The following is a 24474-nucleotide window of genomic DNA, read 5'->3' on the forward strand; positions in this document are numbered from 1 at the left end:
TGTGGGAAGTTATCTGGATGTCACCTCCAATATCTTGCCAAGTATCCCTCTTCATAGGCAACTCATAAGATAGCAGTTTGCTTCTTCAAAGCCAGCAAGGGAGAATAGCTCTTAGCAAGGCTGGTTATTATAATCCTACGTAAGGGAATCACATACCTGTAATCACACACATTGTTTCATCTTTGCTGCATTCTATCCATAGAAGCAAGTCACAGATTACTTCTACTCTCAAGGGGAGAGGATTACACAAGGGTGTGAACGCCAGGAGGAGAGGATCATGGGGATGACCTTAGAATCTGCCCACCACATGTTACTAGAAAGCTAACTCCAATTAATTGGTGGCAGTATTTGAAGTGTGAGATTAGCAAAGATTCTGAGCCTCATCTCCACTCATTCACTCAGTAACATGTTTTTAAACATGTATTATATCTTCAATAAATGAAGGAGATATAGTAGTCAAATAGTAGGGAACAAAACGGATACAGACCTAATCCTCATGGAGTTTACATTCTAGTCAGTGGACACAGAACATAAACAAGTATGTAATATCAGAAAGTCCACGAACGGTTACAGAGAAATATCATATCTTAGAGTTGAAGATTTTAAGATCTATTTACCTCATGACCTCACTATAGAGACAGTGGTGGTATGATTAGAATGGTCAAGTAAGATAGCAGCAATCTCCCTGGCCCCACTGCTTTCATTCATGAGTTCTGTGACCTTAGATGAATCAGCTCCCCAATCTGAGCCTTATTTTTGCAATGATAAATGGGGAAAAAGTAGGAATAAGTTGTATCAATTGTCCTAATTTTTTTTTAAGATTCTTATTTATTTGAAAGAGAGAGCAGGAGCAGGAGGGAGAGGGAGAAGCAGACTCCCCACTGCGCAGGGAGCTCAACATGCAGCTTGATCCCAACACCCTGAGATCATGACCTGAGCAGAAGGCAGATGCTTACCTGACTGAGCCACCCAGGCACCCTGACCTTTCTATTTTTAATCTTCTGTGCCTTTTATGAGTAGATTTTTATAAAAACAAGAGCCAATCTGCTAAATATTCTTAGTTTCTAAAATATTTTAATTAAATTTTTAAAAAATTCTTATACATTCCTCTTATATTTAAAACATTAAATGAAAAAAAAATAAAACATTAAATGATGATCCACAATAACTTACATAAAAGTTTTCTTTAATCCCCCCTCAGGTGAGTCAAATTTACAATCGTTAGCCAATAACAAGTTAGTTATTGATTTATCAAGGCAAATTTCTGTTGTTAGTTTTACAACTTCCCCTCATGGGTGATAATACTGACCTCTCCTAATTTTGCCAATCTCTTGCTCTTTTACAAACAGCAACCAATGACTCAGGGAGAAAAATGGGTCACAATAAATGTCTGCCATGTATGTGAGGAAGGGGTATGATCTCATGTGGTATGTATTTATCTTTCCTGTTCTAGAAGCTTCTTTTAGATCCTAACAGACTACTTAGAAGAATGACCAAAAGCAAATCCATGCAGAAAACTTAGCTGAGAAACTTATACTTGCAAATATGCATCTACACTACCTGAACTAGGATAAACAGAATTCATCTTACATTATCACTATCACAAAAGTAAACTGTATAAAGTTGTAAAATATTCATACCAGGCTATCAACGTGATCAGGATTCTAATGCTAACCTTCCTATCCGTAACTATAGTTATTCAACAAACATCTTTCCTCAACACTCTTTTATCTTTTATCTATGTCCTGCATAATTTGATCCCCTATGTGAGTTTATGCTAACAACCATACCATCATAAACCTGATAATCCACTAATTTTGCAGACAAGATTTGATAAGGAATCATTCCAAAGAAGCATGTCTGTTCACCTTCCCTTAGAAAATCTTTACAAATAGCAATACTGTTCAAATCAGAAAACATTAGACCTCCTGGCTATTTAAAAAAGAAAAGAAAAAAAAACGAGCAGAAGCTCTTAAAGTCTTCAACGCAATCAGAATGCAATGTATTTTGAGGGGAAGGGGAACACTTTTTTTCCAATGGAACAGATTTTATTTAAAATTATATTGTTTTGATTGGCTGAGTCTTAAAATAGGAACCATTCCATTTACGTACATGTTAAATCAGATCTTTTATCCATTCTTTAGATGAGATTTTGCTTCTTACCTTTTTCTTTGTTTTCATTAAACATCTGTCAGTTTTTCAACCTCATATCTCAGCAGGGATGAAAAATTTCACAACATGTTACATCAGGCCAGTACTAATATATAAATAAGTTTTAGGTAGTCTAGTAATACAAAGCTCAGTAGGAACCAGACTCTCAGGTATAAAATAAGAATAAAATGTATTTTAAAAAATAATATGTCAACTTCTCATACACAAAAAGAGTCTTAAGAATCTGTAGCTACAGGCATTTTGCCATAATCATTCCTTTATTTAAAAATTCTTGTTTGAAGCTTCCTCTGGGCTAGATCACAGAGTTGGGATGGAAGATACAGCTGACTCCATCCCTGCCTTCAAGAAACTCACAATCTAATATGACTGTTTCTAACATAACAAATTTTCAAATTATACTTCTCGTTACCTAATAAATGTGTCTCCAAAAGTCATATTAAAACTTATCTTTGATAAACTGAATCATTTTGAATAGGACATTAGACAATTCTGTGGTAAGGTGAATCTTGTAGTAACACAAATAACATTTCTAGTTTGCTAGATTTTTACATCTTGAGTTTTCTAAGCTGTATGTAATTTAGTTACTTAGTCATATAGCTATGATATTTTGGAAAGGATATTTAACTTACAGAGAATAAATGGAGATTTAAGTACAGGGTATGATCCTAAGCATGTCATGGTTAGCCTCAGTTTCCTCACCTGTAAAATAGGGTATCATCTCACTGGCTTGATGGGGAAACAAGGTGTAAAATGGTATGTGTGACTACCAATCTCCAATATCAGGCTCCCCACAATCCTTGCCTCTTAATATCTACACCCTTGTGGAGTCTCTTCCCACAGTGAAACAGAATGCAGTGGTATATGACTTCCAAGGTTAGGTCATAATGGGCATTGCAATATTCACCATCTTCTCTTACATCACTCATTCTGGAAAGATCAGCTGCCATATCATCAAAACACTCAAACACTCCAGTGGAGAAACCCATCTGGGAAGTGATTGAGGCCTCTCCAGAAACCTGTAAGGAAGCCATCTTAGAAGTGGATCCCTCCAGCCTTGGGCAAACCTTCAGATGATGGAAACCCTAGCTGACACCTAACTCCAACTTCATGAAAGACCTTGAGTCAAAACCGCCCAGCTAAACCACTTCTAAATTTCAGATTGACAGAAACTGTAAGCGTTGATATTAACTTATTATTGTTTAAGGCCACTGCATTTTGAGGTAACGTATTATGCTATAACAGTTAACAATAAAAACTATGAAAGTTATGTGTAAATAAAAAGTAGAAAAATAAGTTGGAAAGAGCATCCTCTTTCAATTGTTCATTCAACACCATCCACAGACAGAGCTCTTTGTGCCCAGTTCAGTGCTGGGTCCAGTTAGAATGGAGTGTAAAATACATACCCTGTCCTCCTAGGGCTTACAACACAGCCAGGAAGATAAACTAAACAAATAATCACAATAAAGTATGAAATTGCCGTGTTAAGGAAGTGCAGGATACTTCTGGACCCTGTTCTAAAGGCAGCTAATCTATTCCAAGGGGTCAGTGAAGGCATCCTGAAAATGAAGCTAGGAGGCTGCCAAGATCAACAGGAGAGAGACAAAAAGATGCCTTGTTCCTGCAATCAGCAAATTTGGAATAGATGAGCTTGCCATTGAAAAACTCAGAACTGCCAATACCAATTTCCATTCATTCTTTTAGCCAAAATTTATTGAGTGCCTGCTATGTGTCAGGGATTGTTCTAGGCTCTAGAAGTCCATCAGTGAACAAGAGAGATCAAATTTCTGTCCTCATCATGTTCTTGAAGGAAGTAAGAGCTACACTTAGAGTAGTGATGGACTAATAATGATTTGAATCCAGACTACCTGCTCAAATCCAAACTCCACCTCTCACTGATTCTGTGACCTTGGACAAAATTTTTATACTTTCTGTGCCTCAGTTTCCTCCACTGTAATAACAGCACCTATCTCCTGGATTACAAGAAAATGAATGAGTTAATACGCATCAAACCCTTACAACGATGTCTAGCACATAGTAAAAGCTCAATATATTTCAGCTATTTTTGGTTTCCTTGTGATCATACTTACAAAGCTCAGGACTTCACCATTCTTCACTCACTTTCTCCTGTTCTCAGTTGAAGAAAAGGCGCAAGGTTAAATTTAAAATACATGAGATCCTTACAAAGTAGGTCATTTCTGTTTCAGCATAAGGTTGACATCCTGAGTAATTTATTGCCTGAATAATTCTGAAACACAGAAATGCAAATGTACAAGAGTTCTAACCATGTTGCAGATGGAACAATGCTGCTTATCCAAGAATTCGTTTCATCTGTTAAACAACCCCTAAAACAGGCTCTTTCTGTACAATGCTAAAACAACCTGTTGAGAAATACAAAATTTAGTATGGTATAGTCCCAAAGAAACTGCTTTTAGATTTAAATACAACCTGTAAGAATAGTTTTGCATTTGATCAAATATTGAGAGTGAATACAGACTAAAATAATAATGTTAGCTTTGAGAACAATAAACTCCAATTTCTTCCTTGTTTCCTTTATCTTGTTCATTTCTCTCCAGACTAGTTTTGAATGGAAAAAGATGCCCAAGAGCAAATGGTTCCCTCAAAACTGTTTCATCGCTGGATATCTTACTAACAATTATTTCATGTGTTTCAGGCCCCAGAGAGTAGCTGGAGCTGGAGCGCTTCGGTGAAGAGCAGACGATCACAAAATCGTAGACACTAAAGATGGAAAAGACCTTTGAGGTCATTTTGTCCACTCTTGTCATCTCAGTCCTGTTCCCTACAGCATATTCTCAGGGGCTTTCAACAGCCAACTTGTAAATGATTCCAGCACCACCGGCCCTGCCACTGTCCCCCTGGAGAGACCACTCCACTATCTAATAGACCTTTCTGTTAGGTAATTTTTTTCTTGATATTCAGCCCAATTTTACCTTCTCTTAGCTTCATCCCATTATTCATTGACATACTCCATTGGACTAGGCTAAGTATCCCTTCCCTTCTTTCAGTGTAGATTCCCTGTCAGATTAATTATGGCATAGCCACATCACAAGGTCCAGCACAGTAGCATTTAGGCAGACAGATCTGGGCGTGAATGCCTCATCTAGAAATTTACAGAAATGAAGCCACTGACTGCAAGGAGATCTTTGCTTTGTTTTTCATTATATACTTCCACAGCTTGCTCAGGGTTGGTATGTTAAGGGCAGCAATGTTTGATACTTTCAGTTTTCCCTAAAATCCTTCTCTTTCTCTCAGTCCCTTTTTCTGGCTCCAGGATGACCAGATGGAGCCTCAAGAATGCTTCCCTTCAGATGTCAGTATACTAAGCCACAGTCTTTTACACCTCAATAATGGATACCAATATCCACTCCAGCCTTTGCCATGGACAGAACAGCCCTACTTTAACTCCCTAGATTGTCTTGGATTTATGAAACCAAGGAGGGGTTCGTTTCAACCAGGTTTTATTCATATTTGCAACTTAAGATGCCAGGTTTGTGTGCTGCTTTGGAGAAAAGCAGTTAACTCTGTGTGTGTGTGCATGTGCGAACATGTGTGTACGTATGTCTTTATAAAATCACTCCATGGATTATGAATTTTGTAATTGTTTTTTTCATCCTGAAAAGTAGTAACTGTTGAATATTTTCTGCCACATGCTAGCTCCTAAAAGAAATTTTGCCACATCCTAAAAGAAAACATTCTCTATTACATTTCAATGCAGAATATGTAGGTATTTACACATATGGATATATATATATATATAAAACTAAAAAAAAATTTCAGGAAACAATATCCTTACCTCACATGCAATGCAATCTATTTGCTATTCTAATCTTTTTCAATTATTTAAAAATGATGGCCTCAACCCATTAAATTGATTTTATAACCCACCAAAAGGTCAACCCCAAAATTTTAAAAACCCTAATGCAGAGGCCCCACCTTCATCTCTGACCCTGTAAAGTAGCTGGTATCCAGGGACTGCTCTGGTCTTTGTACCCATTCTCACTATGTACTTTCTCACTTTGTACACATTCTCACTTTGTACACATTCTCACTATGATCAGTGCCCAGAACCTCAGGAAGCCTTATTTCACTTGGAAACCAGTAACCCTGTTTGGTTGGTTGGTTGATTTTGTTTTAAGTAATCTCCACACCCAAAACAGGGCTCAAACCCAAGACCCTGAGATCAAAAGTCACATTCTCTACTGAGCTAGCCAGGGACCCCAGAAACCAGTAAACTTTTATCAATTGCCATAGGCAGGTTCTGATTCCCTGACCTTGGCTCCCAGAACCAAAGGAGATTAAGAAGTCAACATCACGAAGAATGCCAAGCTGAATCACCGTACCAACTTTCTCCCAAGAAACTCAAAGCCCAAATACACTATGGATCAGGAGTGGTGGCAGCAAATTCAGGGATACAGACAAAAGTCCTTTTGAGATGGATTTTATAACCAAGCTCCAAGATAAAAGCTCCATGGAGTGGTCATGATTTTACCATTTAGTAAAACCTGCCAATAGCAGTATCAACAGACATGCAAAGACACATCTGAAAAAGAACTTTCAGCTAAACAATATCTATGATATAATGATTGAGGTACTCATGGCCCCTTTTTAAATCTTTTCTTCTCAGGACTTTCCCATCCCCTTAAAGTTTATTTATTTCAACTATATAATATGTGAGAACTCAGGGAAATTAAAAGCTTTAAACACATTTCTCATAAACTTTCTTTTTGGTTTTGTAATTTGTTTCATTTACTGGTTCTCCTAAAACGAGGTGAATAATAATTCCCCTATAGAATGATGATTCCCCTTTTCTAAAAGGAAAAGACATGTTCAGTCCCTTATAGCTGCATGGAGTGGAAGGTGCGCATTTCTGTCTCAGACCATCTAAGGATAACCCTGGATCTGGAAGCTGGAGCTCCCTCACCACTGGCAGACAGGTCAATCCCTTTTCACAGCTCTCTGATTTACAGAGGCCAGTGTTACATGGTGGCTTCAACTAAGTAATGAGAATAAAATTAGTCCTATTTTGCAGCTGAAGAAGCCAAAGCTCAGAAAGGCTGAGCTCAAGGCCACAAAACATGGAGGAAGGGAATCTAACCCAGTGCTCTGCATCCAAAGGCCATTCTCCTTTCTCTTCAAAAAGACTCTTTCCTCTAATGCACATGAGTTTGCAAGTTTTAAAATGTGGTAATTCTTATACCTCATATGAAGATTCATCACTTGAACATTTTTTTCTACACAAACACACTTCAAAAACCAAAACTGAAGTCAAGGTTAAAAGGTAATTCGATTAATAGATTTTCATTTTAACTCCAAAATGTATGTTATGTACCTAATGAACTACATGAAGAATACTTGAGAGGAGGCAAGACTCACTTTCTTAAAAACAGCCAAAAATATTTACTTTTCAAAAAATGGATAAGGAATTGACTATATGAAAAAGGGATTCTGGGACGCCCTGGGTGGCTCAGTGGTTGAGTGTCTGCCTTCAGGTTAGGGCATGATCCTGGGGTCCCAGGATCAAGTCCCACATCAGTCTCCCCACAGGGAGCCTGCTTCTCCCTCTGCCTATGTCTCTGTCTCTCTCTTTGTGTGTCTCATGAATAAATCAAATAAAATCTTTTTAAAAATAAAAAGGAATTCTTTGAGAAAGCAAAAACCATCATGTATTTAAAAACATTTATTTGATTTTATTTTTAAATAATTGCCATGCCCTTTAAGACACATTAATAATGCAAAGTGATGCTTACCAATATCTTTGCTCTATCAACTACATAAGAAAATAACAAGAAGCTCATCCAAATTTAAAATTAGGCTATTAGCACTGGTCTCAACATTGTAATAATTAACAGGGCAATTAGGATGGACATAGTTCTCTACCCCCTAGAAGTTTATGATCACAGCCAGAGTCTCTGCATTAACATTGGGAGGCATACCCCCTTGCAGATAGTAAGTGCTCCCTCTGGGCATGAAGTAGTCCTCCCTTCCTTCCAAAAAGAAGCCAAAAGACCTGTGTCTTTCACCTCTGTAAGGGCTGCATAAGAGAAACTTCAGTCCAACCTTGATCCTTCTGCTACTACTAACATGTAAATATGTTTATACACTCAAAAAGCTTCCTTAATCATTTCAGCTTCAATGAAAACCTAGAAGAACAAACAAACTAAGAATATAGAGTGAAGAAGAAAATGAATAGCCAATGAAATCGGAGATGCAATGCATTTATCAGACGTCCCACATGAGAGATTTGGAAGGAATGAAATTCTAGCACAGTCCACACATTCTCTAGCCAAAGATCCTGACTTGAGATTTTTACTATTCCAGGCCTCTCAATCATTTAAAAATTATGTTGACCTCCCTCTTTGAATCTTTTAAGCCTTAGGATATATGTGGGGTAATAAAAAATGTTAATGGATTGGGAGCTTGGTTCTTGTGAAGTAAGATGGTTAACTTCAAGTTAACCTGTCTAGACATGTGAATAAAGTCTTTTAAAAGTAGAAGGCCCGCTAGGGCCAAGATGGGTTTTTCCAGAGCCGTCCTGTAGCTGAACAATTTTCCATGAGCTCAACTCACTTCACAGAACAACTTTAAAAATAAGAAAGAAATAATAAAACTCACCATATGGAAATCTCTGTAGTCTCTCAATTTTCTGCTTCTTCTCTTCTTTGCATCACAGCTTTCCATAGCTAATATGCAAAATATCTGATTATCTGAATCAGCCCAACCTACAAAAGCTAGATTCCCAGGTCACTTTTCTACCTTGACCTACCAAGCCTATAAATGTGTAAACCCACAGGGTTGGTATTACCAGGAGGGCAAGTCAGGACAGCACAATATGCACCACAGGCATCAACAGCTTGACACTAGCAATCAGTACTGTCCTTCACAGAACAACAGGCTCCAACCTTAGGACCCATGCTTTGAGGTCCAGCTCTGTACTTCCCCCACTTATTCTTCCGCATAGTTATCCTGGACCACATAACAACCTGCCCAAATAGCCCTAACTTGTTTCCAGAGTCCTTCATCTCCTGAAGGCAAATTATGTCACCAATGTGCACACTGCTCGGCCTAAGGGGATGGGATATTTGCGGAGGGGGTGGATGTGTGTGGTATGTGGACGTGGAACATGGGAGTGAGGGCTAGGATATCTACCCACAAATGCATGAGTCCCCTCTCAGTGAGGGGGCAGCACTGGAGAATGGGAACAAAAGCCCTACAACTCCCAGAACCTCTACACAAGGACTTGCACCATTGACCCTCAAGACCCCACCCCATGCCAAGGGAATCTGGGAGATACTGTAAGACAGTCATTAAGAAAACACCTTGGAAATGGACAGAAATAAGTGATTAATACCCATGACCTCGGGCCTTAAAATGTATGAGCTGGTATGAAATGGGAAAGAGGATAAAAATAGTAAAGCCAGGAGGGAAAACTATATGTCTAAGAACAAACAAAATTTAAAAAGAAAAAAAAATTAGTGTATTACTTCATATTATAGTCATTTATGTGTACTTAGAAACATCACAATCATGATTTCATATATTTAACATACATATGTATATATAATAAAATATAAAAACTATAAGTCCTACCTAAGGGGACCAGGATCCTGTATGGACTGGATCCCTGGAGAACAGGGGATTAGGGGTAGCAGGAGGCCCAAGGAAGGGCATCACCCATGCCAGAAGCCCACTCTAGCCACAGGGTCTGGAGCTTCTGAAGTCCCCATGAAAGTGCCCAGGAAAGGGAAAGAATCAGCCGAAACATCAGCCAGGTCCAGAAATTCATCTTAACAGTGGAGTTCCCACCAGGATTTAACCATGTTCTGCCTCCTTCTCCCTACCCCTGTGCTAACCCTGGAGGAGTCAATTACAGCAGCCAGCCAGAGGGCAGAGAAACTTACCGAGAGAGAAAATGGGTCTAGGAATCCCCCCCACTTTCCACCCCACCACAAATATACAACCCACAAATGGCCCTCACCCCACAAAAAGAGATGTGACCTTGCTTCAAAACAGGACTCCAGATTATTATGTAAGACCAGTATTTTTTTTTTAAGATTTTATTTATTCATGAGAGACACAGAAAGGCCGAGACACAGGCAGTGGGAGAAGCAGGCTCCCTGCAGGAAGCCCGATGCAGGACTTGATCCCACGTCCCTGGAAGGACAACCTGAGCCAAAGGCAGAGATGCTCAACCACTGAGCCACCCAGGTGCCCAAACACTGGGTATTCAAATGACAGCAAGAGGACAGGTTCTCCAAAGAAACAGAACCAAGAGGATATGTGTGTGTGTGTGTGTGTGTGTGTGTACACATGTATGTGCATATCTTTATCTATATATACAGATATAGACATAGATAAATATACAGAGACAGATTTATTTTAAGGAATTATGGAGGTTGGCAAGTACAAAATCTGAAGGGTAGGCCATCAGGTTGAAGAACTAGAGAAGAGCTCCTGTTACAGCTCAAGTCCAAAGATAGTCCGCTAACTAAATTCCTTCTTCCCCATGAAAGAGCAGTCTTTTTTCTCTTAAGGCCTTTGATTGATTGGATGAGGCCCAACCACACTATAGAGATAATCTGCTTTACTCTGTCTTCTCATGTAAATGTTAATCTCATCTAAAAAAATACTCAGAGAGGGACACCTGGGTGGCTCAGCAGTTAAGAGTCTACCTTCAGTTCAGGGCAGGCAGGATCCTGGAGTCCCAGGATCCAGTCCCACATCTGGCTCCCCACAGGGAGCTTGCTTTTCCCTCTGCCTATGTCTCTGCCTCTCTCTGTCTCTCATGAATAAATAAATAAAATCCTTTAAAAATAAAATTAAATTAAAATTAAAAAATGAAAATACTCAGAAATTTGTGGCCTAGCCAAGTTGCTACATGAAATTAATCATCATGGAGAAAAATGTTTCATGTTAATGTTGATCATATTTCAGAAAACAGGCCTGCCTGTTTGATGTACACCTTTTAAACACACACACACATATAATTCACTGTGTTTTATGTGCTTAAAATAGTAAATTACACAGATACAGGTTTTGTTTTCATATTTTGTTACTTAACATTAGACAATTAAGTAGTATTTCTACACTAGCAGAAATTAGAATTAGAACATACCTTGTCTTCCCAAAAAGATCATAAGTTTTGTGTAGGGGAAAAAAGTTCCATCTTCTGTGCCTTTGCAGTACCACCTGGGTAACACCACATACGTAGTCTATGTTCAAAGTGTATCTGCTTGCTGCTTAGCCCTCCTTTCTGTAATGGGAATGCCAAGCCTCTATCTAAATCATATACCTGAATTTTTAAGCAATCAAGTTGACACACACGGAGACCCTGGATAGAGAATTTCCCCTTCACTCTGTTTGGAGGCAAAGTCAGGAGTGGAGGAAAGGGGGGAGGGGAGGGCAAGACCGAAAGAGGAGGTATCTATCACATTAACCACTGGGTCTACCCCAGAGTTCTTCTCAAGCACAGTCATGGCAGCTTTATTCATTGATTCACAAACACCTACTAAGCACCTACCATATGGCAATGCCTATCTCTTAAAAGTTATCATCCTTATTCTAAGCAATGCAAAATATATTTAATCCCCTAGAGTCAGGGAATATGGATGGGGGGGGGGGCGCTGTGGGGTCCCCTCCGGGACACACTCATTTCTCCCCAGGTGAGGGTCAGAGAGAACAGTAGATCAGAAATGATATCATCTGGCTTCCAGTTTCAGCTGTGCCACTGTCTTACTCCGTGATGTCAAATCAGTCATGCTTTTTCCTTCCTCTACTAAACAGGGTGGCCAGTATGACTTAACTATGCATGTACTTGTTACAAAGATCAGTGAAATTAATGCACTTGAACGTGCTTTTTAAAAAAAACAAAAGTGAATACAAATATAAGGTATTTCTAGACTCTGCCTTAGAGATTTTTCCTACTGGCCTCCTTTTAGAAGAAGCCAACAGAGCTAATTGGCAAAAATGTAAGGCAACTGCCACATAGGGTGAGACTGTACCTTTTCATCTGCTTAATACCCCCACCATGGCCCCTCAAGGGGAAGATGCTAGTAAGGCTGGCTTTACAGCTGCCTGCTCCCAAATAAGCCATCAGCCTTTGGTACCCATCTCATATTCAACCACTGGAATGTCATGCCTTTGGGGTAAACTGTCCACCAAAGAATCAGCACATTAAGTTATTATTTACAGGCTTTTCTAAGCTAAGTTTATGGATCCCCATTCTAACACCACAGCCAGAATAAAGGGTATAGTCGGAAGACAGGGGAAAGAGGGATCAGGAAAGATTAGTAGAAAACCTTATTTTACTGACTGAGAAACTGAGGCTCAAAGGAATGAAGACAACCACCCGATATGACACAGCTAATCAGCAACAGGACTGCGGCAAGCTCTGATAGCCAAGCCATTCTCTTTGGTACTGGGTGAACTCCTTGCTGACAAGTTCCCTGAGCCAGAAGAATTAGGAAAAAGACTTCATTACGAGAAATCTACTAAACCAATGAGCTCTATGTAACACTTTGCCAAATTCTGGGTACACAACAGACATTTGTAAGTGCTTTTTGATTAATTATTAATAAAACTTTATTGCAGGGCACTAGTGTTATTTTTCCAATGCTTTCACACTTATAATCTCATTTTTATCTGCAGAGCTGATAGTGCTGGTGTCGTCCAAATCAAGAACAGGAAACTAAGGCTCGGAAGGGTTACACGCTGTTCCAAAGTAGGCACAGAGTCTCCCTGGAAGCCAGGTGTCCTGACTCGCTGCCAGTGGTCTGCCACGGCCTGGACTCAGCACCACCACAGGAGCCAGAAGAGTTAATGCGGGTGCTGCCGCCACCACAGCAGCAGCGGCAACAGCAGCAGATGGCTCCTTGCCAGCCCATGGAAGCCACTCCGAATTCTCAGGAACTTTTCTCCACCCTCCTGGCGAGGGAGGGGGCAGGCAAGCCCTGGCTTTTATGAGCTCAGCTTATATGGGGGAAATCCTGGGCTTGCCAACATGTCCAGTGCTCCCACACAGCCCAGCCTCTACCTTCAGGATCCTGGGGATCCACCTTCTGAGGTCCAGTTCTAGTGTGACGCACAGTAATTTCTTGTTGGGTCATCTAAAGTCTTTTGATGAAATTAATGCCTTTTTCAGGGTGCACATTCATGCGTACACACACACACACACACACACACTTTTTACCTATTTTGAAATTAATTATTTACATATGACTTTTTTTTCCCACTTAACTCCTAGACACCAGTGTCAGAACCTTTCACCTTGTCTTTATTTTTGCACGTATAGTACCCAGCCTGAGTAACACGGAAATTTGACAAGTATTTGTTAAAATGAAATTAAGGTGACTGCAATACCCCTTAGGAGGTTTAAACATTAAACTGTGAACTCTTCAATCGACTTTGCTAGTCCTGGGTCTTTTGTGAGACAGGTGCTCTGGGACAGCAGAGGCCCCAGTCTCCTGAGGGTATGAAACAACAAGAGAAAGGAGGCTCTGGCTGAGAACAAATCCCAGAACAGACAAGGAAGTCCCAACAACAGAATCTCAGATACCAGAACTGAGCTGCATCTTATTGCAGGTCCCTTCAAGTCCATTTGAAGAGCAAACATGTTCAAATATTAGGATTCAAGACAGAGAAGTTGCAAAACCTATATCAACCAAGCTTATGGGAGACAGTTGAGGCAATGAGTGCTAGGGTGGCTCCTACAATGTGTGCCCAGGTCTCACCAACCCTTCCAACAAGTGTGGGTTCAAGGAATAGATCTGGCTGTTACCCGAGACAGAAATGACTGGTATTGCCTAGATGAACTGTTCATGGCTTCTCCAGGGATAACTGGGGGTGCTTGTTTTCCTTCCTACCTCCAGGTCAGCTTTCCCAAAAGGAGTGTAAGAATGTGCCTCTACTGAGTTGAGGCTCAGTGTTCATCCATTGAGACATCAGCTCCATGGAGTCTAATAGCATTACTCAATAATGAATGAGAAAGTGGAAGAAGGAATTTCTTTATGCAACATACAGAAATAAGACTGAGCTGTGAATAAATCAAAACCATCTAGAGTTTGTTTTAGAAACACAGGAGACATTTTTGAGAAAGGGGAATACAGGGTTGTTGTTCTTACCTCTATGGCTTGTGGCATTTTTGGATTCTGTTTTTATTCGTTTATTGAGTATTAAGTAGTCAAGGGTTTACTGGGTGCCCAACACTGCTCCTATATCATCTTACTAAAATTTCCCATTAGATCTATGTGTTAGGTATTATCATGTCCACTTCCTAGATAGGGACATTGAAATAGACAAATTCACGAACCCAAGATCACATACTTAATAACCGGCACAGCCATACTCAGACCTAGATGAATCGGAAACTCTTGCACTTTACAGTATTCGAGGCCACTGCTTTGTCCCATAATCTACCTCCTCTGCTTCGGTGAGACCTTTCTGAGGACTAACCAGGTACTGAACATTGTGTTGGTTCATGTGGGAGTAACAAAAGAAGTAGAAATCCTGGCCCCTAGCCTCAAGGGCATCAACAATAATGAAGACAGAAATACTCAACAAATGCTACTTACATTTATTATGGCTCTAGCTCAAGACTAAGGGGTCTACCTTGATCTGAGCCATGAAGATAAGTCAAATGCACTGGGCCCCATTTAAGATGAAGACCAAATGGGCCACCTGGAAGCACCTGGAAGTTACTCAGTGTACACAAAATTACCATCCAGGGCTAAATGTTTTGATTTTGACTTTTTTTCCTGCAGAACTTTAAAATCAAAAAATAAAAAATAAATAAATAGATAAAATACAGGAATTAGGAGAGCCTTCTTCTATTTGTTGGGAAATCAAAGCACATAAGAAGTAAACTTAAGCTAGGTTAATTTTTCCTCTATAGGCTATTAATATCATGATCTTAGAATAAAATTGGAAAAAATAAAGCTCACACATTAAAAAAAAAATACAGTTAAGGAACTAACACCAACAATGAATCTGTGAATGTAATAGAACCTAAATCATGGCACAACACCAGGCATTTTAAATTCAACAACTATTTGTTGACTGTTTTGCCATGAAGCCCACACTTACAAAGTCCAAATGCTTTATAATGGGCTATCAGACCCCTAAAGGTCTGGTTGCAATCTAACCTCCAGCCCTCCAGCCTTACTTGTACACAGCCTGTGGCCATGGGCTACTTTATCTCATGCTCTTGTAGGCTGTTGTACCTTCAGGCATGCTGCTCCTTCTGCCTAAGCTGATCTCCCTTATTCACCATCTAGTGATTCACCCTTCTAAGCATTCTGTGTTACCCTCTCACTGATGTTTCCCCCCACTCTCACAGGAACTGTCCTACATCTGCCCCACAATACTTGGTGCATAACCAAAGTAGCAAGGAGCTCTGGATTGAGCCCAGGCTGAGCCCATGACTGGGAATCAGGTATGTTTGGGGATATCTAGTGAACAGGTGGGGCAAGAGCATCTTGGGTTAGAATTTCTCCTAAAGGAAGACAGAATCAGGCCAAGCAGCCTTCATCATTGGGGCAGGAGTCAACAATCAAGGTAGGATGGATATGTCAACCCCAGCCCCTGATGGACTGGCGTCTGTACCTCAAGGAAAAGATGGAGTAAAACCTAAAAGCTCTATTTCCTCCTAAACCTCTGTAAGATGTTGGGAGACAATTGCCTTGGGTTCCTCTATCAATGTGCTGAGTGGTATCCACACCACAGGCTACAGTTGAAGCTGCTTCTGTGGCCAAAGAAGGCAGGGGTGAGGAGAATATCCATAGAGGGATAGCATCCAGCTACCAGAGGTCAGAGCCCACATAGTGGAACCTAGTGGCCAATGCAGAACCAAAAGAAAGTGAGAAAATAATGAGTAGATAACCCATTAGATGACCCAACTTAGGTACCAGCACATAGGAGACAGTGGAGGTGCCTCAGGAACACCAGGAAGGGGGCTTTTCACAAAGCTGAGGTAAGAACAGAAAATGGTGACATATAAGATAAATAGGCTCAGCATTTATCAACTTATTTTGGCATGAATGGGTGTCTATCTTCCACCCTGCCTCTTCTAGGCAGAAAAGTCACAGAGGTCACGAATGGAGGGAGTCTGCCTAAGTCCTTCATATCCCCCCAAGAGAAACTTGCACATCTGACCCACACTGCCTAGTATTCAAGACAGGGAGGGAGGGAAGAAAGGAAGGCTGGATGGATAGATAGATGGATGAATGAATAAATGAATGAATGAATGAATGAATGAATGAATGGTTAGAGACACTGTTAAGGGCACTGAGCTTACCTCAGGAAAAGTGAATGCCATCAACACCAGCACAGAGATGGGAATGAGGAGAAAATACCAGTCTGATGCAAAGGTGAATACCAGGAAGTGGTGAGAAATTCAGAGAAGGAGGGTAGGGCCTGTTGATGGAGAGCCTTGAAAACGAGAAGCAAAGGGCTTTAGTCCTCTGCTGGAGTAACAGGACACTCCAAGGTATTCAGAGCCAAAGCTTCTATGTCCATATACCAACCAGTTTTGTGGTCAGTAGGAAAAAAAAAAATGCTAACTTTGGTCAAACACTTGGTCTTAAGTTCTCTGTGATGTTAAATGATCAGCTGAAAAATCTGTTCTTGACTAGTTAATTCACTTAGTTTTCAGATTTTCAGGTTTGGTTTGATGGAATATTTTGAGGACAAGGTACAAGTTTGTTTCTTGTTGATTTAGTTGTACAGATATCAGGTTAAGGCTGTTTTATAGACCAGAACACTGAAGATCAGAGAAATGAAAGGAGCTTTCAGTCAGGCTTGGCAACAAAGAGACTCCCGCATACCCTGGACCAAGAGTCTTCACAACTCTGCTCCCTTCATGTGCGCACTTGAGTGAGTAGCCTGTCTCCAGCTAGACTGTGTAGCTCACACCACCTCCTCTAACTGAATTACTCTGTTTCTAGCTTCACTCTTCACAAGCCCCCAGGTATTGAAGTCCACAGTGAGACATTAATTAAGATTTCTCAGAATTACCACATTTCCTTAGAATCTGCTTTGAACTCCAAAAGATTCCTCTGCAATCTGCTTTATTCTGTTCCTTCTTTGGTTTGAGCAAAATCAGGTAGGGCTGAAGAAGAAAGAGGAGGTATGGGCAGGGGATAGGAGAGGAAGACATTTTGTTTCATTTTGAGTTGAACAGCCCACTTAATCTCAGTTTCCCTTTCCTGGGAGGGAGCTGATTTAAAGATGCTTACTCGGAGATTTTACTTCTAAATTCCTTTAAATATCTTTGAAAATTGGGGGTGCCTGGGTGGGTCAGTCTGTTAAACACCTGCCTTCAGCTCAGGTCATGATCTCGGGGTCCTGGGATCAAGCTCTGAGTCAGGCTCCCTGCCCAGTAGAGAGTATCCTTCTCCTCCTTCTCCCTCTCCCTCCCTCTCTCCTTGCTCACATGCTCCCTCTCTCTCTCTCTCTCTCTCTCTCAAATAAATAAAATCTTAAAAAAAAATCTCTGAAAATCAATTAAAATGGCAGAGAAAAAGGAAAGAAGGGATGGAAGGAAGAAAGAATAAAAGTCCCATAGTTTTAGGGACTCTTTTTGCCCCTCTGGAGATGGCTCCCAAATAATTCATGACCACTGAGAACATCTGCCCCACCTGTTACACACGCCCTTCAAATTGGCTTAGAATTTATTACATTTTCAACTAATAAAATTCTCCTTATTCATAGAACATGCTCTCCAGGTAGAACACGCATGGCCTGATCTCCACTTTGAAACTTGCTCATTGTAGGTAGGTGTGCCATTATGAGCTGATTTTATTTTATAGATGATTTCCTTTTTCCAAAACAGATGTTCCCAATATCTTGTTTCCAAGACAAAGTGCCAAAGGTCCAGTCCTCAAAGACTGGGAGCCAGTGAGAACATGCACAGTGAAAAAGGTATATACAAAAAAAAGAAAAAAAGAAAAAGAAAAAGGTATATACACCTAAATGCAAATCCTGGACAGAATTTTTAAAGTACTTCAATTATTATGATAATGACTTGATAGTCATATTTCTAGAGCAGGAAAAATAAAGATTTTTAGATACTTTTATGGTCATGTGTTATTATACTAGTGAGAAATGGCCTTTCTATCCAAGTATCTGTACCTGATTATAGTAATGACAATAATAATAATGTTATATTTTTATAGGCCTCAAATTCTAAAGGCCCTTAAGCGCTTCATATCATCATCATTATTATTGCAACTCACAGTTAATTATACACAGACTGTCTGGGCATGCAAGTAAGAACTCTTGTCTATGATCTGACTCATTCATAATGGTAAGGTCAGTGGTTCAAATCCTGAGAAGGATGCTAGTAGGCAAAGGTGATTACTGCTTCACAAATGCTTCACATCAGCAGGAATGGAGCTAGTGGTCTCATAGGGAGGGGAATGTTGCAGTATCGATGTCGCTGCCATAGCTTGGGCCTAGAGATGAATCCTCAGTGGAACCGGCCTAAGCTGGTTGGTGTACATTTGGTTTGGACTCTGAGACTGTCCCAATTTCAAATACTTTTCTCTTTTGATAGCATATTAGCTTGGTAAGGCTACCATAACAAAACATCATAGATTTGGTGCTTTAATAACAGAAGTTTATTTCTTCATAGTTCTAAAAGCTAGATGTCCAAGACTAAGGTGTTGGCAGAGCTGGTTTCTTCTGAGGCCTTTTCCGTGTCTTTGCATGATCTATCTTCCCTCTATACATGTCTATGTCCTAATCTCCTCTTCTTATAAGGACACCAGCCCTATTAGATTACAGCCTACCCTAATGACCTTGTTCTAACTTAGTTCACCTCTTTAAAGACCCTATTTCCAAATGCAGTTACATTCTTAGGTACTAAGGGTTAGGACTTCAACATCTGAATCTCATGGGGGATACAATTCCGCCCTTAGCAGATGGTATCCCAATCCTGGGTGACTCCAGAAACTAACACTATTGTGCACCCTATCCCCCAAACACATCACCCTTTTACTCATAGCACTTACCACTATCTCAAACCACCTTGTTCATTTATTCATGTACTTTGCACAGTCTGTCTCTGCCACTAGACTTTAAATTCCAAGGCAGAGAAAGCTTATTGGTGTTTATAGTTGTATTCCAGGACTGAGGTTAGAACTTCATGCAGAGTAGGGTTCAAAATATGTTTGCAGGCTTTAAGGGGCAACAAGAAGAGAAATGATAAAAAGGGCTAGTTTCCAAGATCTATAAAGAACTTCTTAAACTCAACAGCAAAGAAACAAACAATCCAATCATGAAATGGGCAAAAGACATGAAGAGAAATCTCACAGAGGAAGACATAGACATGGCCAACATGCATATGAGAAAATGCTCTGCATCACTTGCCATCAGGGAAATACAAATCAAAACCACAATGAGATACCACCTCACACCGGTGAGAATGGGGCAAATTAACAAGGTAGGAAACAACAAATGTTGGAGGGGATGCGGAGAAAAGGGAACCCTCTTACACTTGGTGGGAATGTGAACTGGTGCAGCCACTCTGGAAAACTGTGTGGAGGTTCCTCAAAGAGTTAAAAATAGACCTGCCCTACGACCCAGCAATTGCACTATTGGGGATTTACCCCAAAGATACAGATGCAGTGAAATGCCGGGATACCTGCACCCCGATGTTTATAGCAGCAATGGCCACGATAGCCAAACTGTGGAAGGAGCCTCGGTGTCCAACGAAAGATGAATGGATAAAGAAGATGTGGTTTATGTATACAATGGAATATTACTCAGCTATTAGAAATGACAAATACCCACCATTTGCTTCAACGTGGATGGAACTGGAGGGTATTATGCTGAGTGAAGTAAGTCAGTCGGAGAAGAACAAACATTATATGTTCTCATTCATTTGGGGAATATAAATAATAGTGAAAGGGAATATAAGGGAAGGGAGAAGAAATGTGTGGGAAATATCAGAAAGGGAGACAGAACGTAAAGACTGCTAACTCTGGGAAACAAACTAGGGGTGGTGGAAGGGGAGGAGGGCGGGGGGTGGGAGTGAATGGGTGACGGGCACTGGGGGTTATTCTGTATGTTAGTAAATTGAACACCAATAAAAAATTACAAAAAAAATAAAAATTAAAAAAAAAAAAGTGGACATAGTCTACCTAAGGAAAGGTTAGCCAGCTGTTTTTCCAATAGTTTTCCAGAATGGCCTTTGTTCCCAACCAACCAACCGAGACCAAGTCATGAAGGATTAGAAACCAGGCTTTGTCAGCACCCGAAAGATAAATCAGAGGAGGACCCACATTATACCAAGTTTACCAGGCTGATATACTAAAAAGATGCCATTTTAGTAATTCACTCTGAGCAGTAACTGTCCCAAGGACTGGATACTTAAAGAACAATGTGACCAACACATCCTTCACATATAGATAGGCCTATAAAGGAAGACAAACATGATCACAAGGTGATATAGTGTACATGGACTCCAAGAAGGCAGTCTGATTAAACTGAATATTTAATCACATCTAGCTAAATATTCTGATCTCCAGTAGGAATGGTGCTGCCAATAGCACTGGAAGACACATATTCCAGTGGCAAATGCTCCTGGTCAGTGCTTGTAGGAGCAATAGTAACATTTGCTTTAAGGATTTTCCTTTTTTAGGTTTCTGAGTGCTGGCCAATCCCCTTTTTCATTGATGCATTCTTGTTAATACATTCAGTCCCTCACAGTCAAGCCTTGGCCTAAGAACCAATCTGCCTGTTGGAGGAGAATTCCCACAACCTTGTCCTGATCTATGTCAAAAACTTAGTTCTCAAAGGGCAATCATTTCCTTCATTCCAATCCCTGGCAAAACCTGAAATACAAAACTATATGTAGTCAGCATTTATTCATTCAAAAATATGTACTGAGCACCTTCCATGTGACAGGTAATGGGGACAGTGATGGACAAGATGAAGATCTCTCTTCTCAAAGTCCTTTCTTTCTGTTTGGGAAAAAAGACAATAAATGAGCAAACAAATAAGCAAGAAAGTATCAGGGAGTGATTCATGCCATGATGAAAATCAAAATAGGGTGATATAAAAAATGACCTCCCTTTTCAACATAGGGGACAAAGAAGTCGAAAACAATGACGAAGAAAACAACGTGGACATGGATCTAGAGGAAGAACATTCCCAGAAGAAGATGTAACAAATATAAAAGCCTCACAGCAAAGCACACTCAGGGGTAATAAGCTTTTTACTAAAAAAAAAAAAAAAAAAAAAGCAAAACAACCACAAGATTTTATTTATTTATTTGAGAGAGAGAGAGAGAGAGAGACAGTGAGCATGAGCCAGGGGAGGGGCCAAGGTAGAGGGAGAAGCAGACTCCCCACTGAGTGGAGAGCCCCATGTGGGGCTTGATCCCAGGACCCCCGGGGATCATGACCTGAGCAAAAGGCAGACACTTAACTGACTGAGCCACCCGGGGGCCCCAGTTAAAACAAGCTTAAAGGAGCAGAATGCTGGGTGGGGGAACCACAGCAAAGTGTGCAGGGGAAGCAGGGCACATGAGGAGGCTGGGACAGAGAAGCCAGACCACTCTGGCCTGGTAGCAGGAATGCAGTGGGAAGCTGCTGGAGGGTTTTAATGAGGGGAGATACGTAATTTATGTTAGATGTTAGAAATATCAGTCTGGGTACTGTATGGAGAATGGACAATAGGGGACAAGGACAGAAGCAGAGACCAGTTAGGTGGCCACTGTTGTAGTCTAGGAGAGAAATGATGATGGTACAGACCAGGTAGGAGCAGTGAAAATTAAGAGAAATGGACTGATTCAGTTCTGCTTGGGAGATAGAGCTAACAGGTCTGAGGTATCGATTAGACAAGGGGAGATGCAGAGTTGGTCACTGGAGGGAAGAGTCCAAAATTAAAGAGAGTATTTAAAATTAGAAAAATAAATTCTGGAGTCATCAGCATATATGTCATAATTAGAGCTGTCTGCCTGGACGGAATTATCCAGGAAGAGACTACAAATTGAGAAGAAAACCCTAGTAAAGTCTGAACTTACCATTCAAGAAGGCAGAGCCAGCAAGGATTTCAGGAAGTGGACAATAAATAGGTAGGAGAAGACCAAGGGAATGAGGGGTCATGGAAGCCAAGAGAAGAAAATGTTCAAAGTGAAGGCATGGTTAACTATCTGGAATTATTTATAAGAAATTTAGTAAGATTATGACAGAGATGCATTATTGAGATCAGTAGTAAACTTGAAAAGAGCAGTTTGGGTTTCATAATGAGGCTGGAACCTAACAGCGGTGGGTACAGGAAAAAAAGGTACAGCAGGGAAATATAAACAGTCATTATAGACAGATTCTTCTTGATTTGCTGGAGAAGAGAACAGAGAAATTGTAAGAAGTAGTAGCCTCAAGGGGCAGATAGGGTTTGAAGAGGTAAATTTCAAGAGTATGTTTCAGGCTGATAAGAACGATCCCATAAAGAGGGAGAAATCATGGTGCAGGTCTTGAGAAGGCCAAAGAGATGTGATCTGAAGCTCAGAGCATAGGATCAGCCTTTGTTAGGAGCAGGGATTCATGACCCAGCAGGAGGGAAGGTAGAGCACAGCTGAAGATGCAGGAAAGGAGGCAGAGCAGAGGAGATATGCATATGATTTATTCTATCTTTTCTGGGAATTATGAGACCAAATGCCACTGAAAAAGAGGTAGGAGGCAAAGGACATGGAGGAGGCTTGAGCTGAGAGTAACTAAATGGTTGTGCACTGCAAAAACTGCATCTATGATCTGGGCTCATGAATTTAGAAGGAGCCCAGATAGTACCAAATCCATCATCACTAGTGACTATGGTGGCCCAGGAGAAGGAAAGAGAACAATGAGCCGGTATTGTCAGGGAGGGTTTCATGAAGAAGAGGGGGCACTGAATGAATAGGTGGGACTCAGGTCCACACACCAGGCCCTCTGGGTTAGAAGAAGAGTAAGAACAAAGCATAGAAGTGGGATGGACAAAACAGACCAGTTGGGCTACAGGGAAGCGAGGGGAGGTAGAAATGAAAGGAGGGTAAAGATAGCACAGAGGGCCTTACAGCATAGTGGAAGGTTCTGAAGAAAGGATAAAGAGCACGGTTAAAGCAGGATTTCAGAAGATTATCATAACATTGGTATGTATAATATGCTGGAAGGAGCTTTCTGGTCAAAAGGAGTGGTCACCATAAGCTCAAGAGACCAGGATCGACTAATTAGGTTGGTACAAAGAGGATACAGGTGCTTGTCCTTAGGATGACACCTTCATCCATCCACCTCTTCCTTGAAGATTTTTCATGCCTGACGGGGAACATGAGAAGCTGAGAATATTTTCCAAGATTTTGTTCATTTTAAGCTCTTAGATGAGTCAATTCTGATGCCCATTCTCCCTGAGGAAAACAGCCCATCCACTGAATGTTCATAGCCAAACAATGTGGCAACAGTGGTGGTAGCCACTGATAGGCTCAGTGCTTGAAATACACCAGCAGCGTGCAAAGCCTGCATATACACCTTAGTACACTCAGTCCTCAGAACAACCTTTTGAAGCAGATGCTTTTACTTTCCCCATTTACAAACAAGAAAACTGTCACAGCGCAGTTGAATAATTTGCCCAAAGTCACCACGCTAGCAAAGGGGAGGAGCCAGGTTCAAATCCAGGCCAAAGTCTGGGTCATGGAACCACTGCCCACAAAGTCTTGACCAGACAGTAGACTTGTAAAGGGAAACACCACAGATGGGAAAAACCAGAGGCCCAAGCTCAGTGGGAAATGTGGCCCAAATTACTTGTGGCCAAACTGATATGCCCAGCATGTGTATGGGGTGATGACAGCCTGTGGGCCTCTCCCAGGAGGCCAGGTGGAGAATTGTCAGCTGCAGAGACCCAAAGAGAAAAGCAGAGAGAAAAAGGAAGCATCAAACTTAGACCAATAAACAAACCTATTTCCTCATTATAAACCACCTTCTCCCTAGAATAATTCTACAGGAAAGCATCAAGTGCTACCCTGACACCCAGTTTTTGAGAAGAGATTATAATTGACTGATAAGGAATGGAGATTTAATAGGTAGCCCCTGGAGGCTAAAAGACTTAGTATTTTATTTCTTTGTTGTTTTCTGTGATTTTACTTATTTCTTCCATGTTTGGCTCCTGAGCCACCAATGGCTGAAGAAAGTATGAGGATGTCAAGGACACACTGCAGAGCCTTCCCAGAATATGTAACTGATAAATGTACTTATGTACTTGTTACCACTCTGGAGCCAGCAGGCTTGAGAGTAGGTACATAAAGTCAGATCATTCCCAAAC

The 24474-nt window shown here is 40.7% G+C and overlaps 2 long non-coding RNA genes across 44 annotated transcripts in view; one reads left to right on the forward strand and one right to left on the reverse strand.

Annotated features, from left to right (window-relative positions):
• The window catches only part of LOC144324199 (uncharacterized), a 584277-nt gene that overhangs the window by 464411 nt on the left and 95392 nt on the right, over window positions 1-24474 (reverse strand). For 5 of the 37 annotated variants that reach the window (XR_013389684.1, XR_013389670.1, XR_013389672.1 and 2 more), the window contains exon 1: window positions 2872-3065. The exons of 3 other annotated variants lie outside the window; for them this stretch is intronic. This is a non-coding gene — a long non-coding RNA (uncharacterized LOC144324199). Of the gene's footprint in view, window positions 1-2871; window positions 3347-24474 lie in introns of those variants that run through there. 29 more of the 37 variants (XR_013389664.1, XR_013389650.1, XR_013389678.1 and 26 more) reach the window with 18 other exon arrangements.
• LOC144324202 (uncharacterized) lies at window positions 3076-13575 on the forward strand. Of its 7 annotated transcripts, none has more exons than XR_013389701.1 (4): window positions 3077-3343; window positions 4844-5086; window positions 5443-5677; window positions 12835-13575. It is a non-coding gene; the product is annotated as an uncharacterized LOC144324202 (long non-coding RNA). The 7 variants fall into 7 exon arrangements; XR_013389700.1 differs by lacking the exon at window positions 12835-13575 and adding an exon at window positions 8318-8761; XR_013389699.1 differs by lacking the exon at window positions 12835-13575 and adding an exon at window positions 6442-8278.

Source organism: Canis aureus, chromosome 11 (assembly GCF_053574225.1).
Source record: "Canis aureus isolate CA01 chromosome 11, VMU_Caureus_v.1.0, whole genome shotgun sequence".
In the NCBI taxonomy this organism is placed as follows: domain Eukaryota; kingdom Metazoa; phylum Chordata; class Mammalia; order Carnivora; family Canidae; genus Canis; species Canis aureus.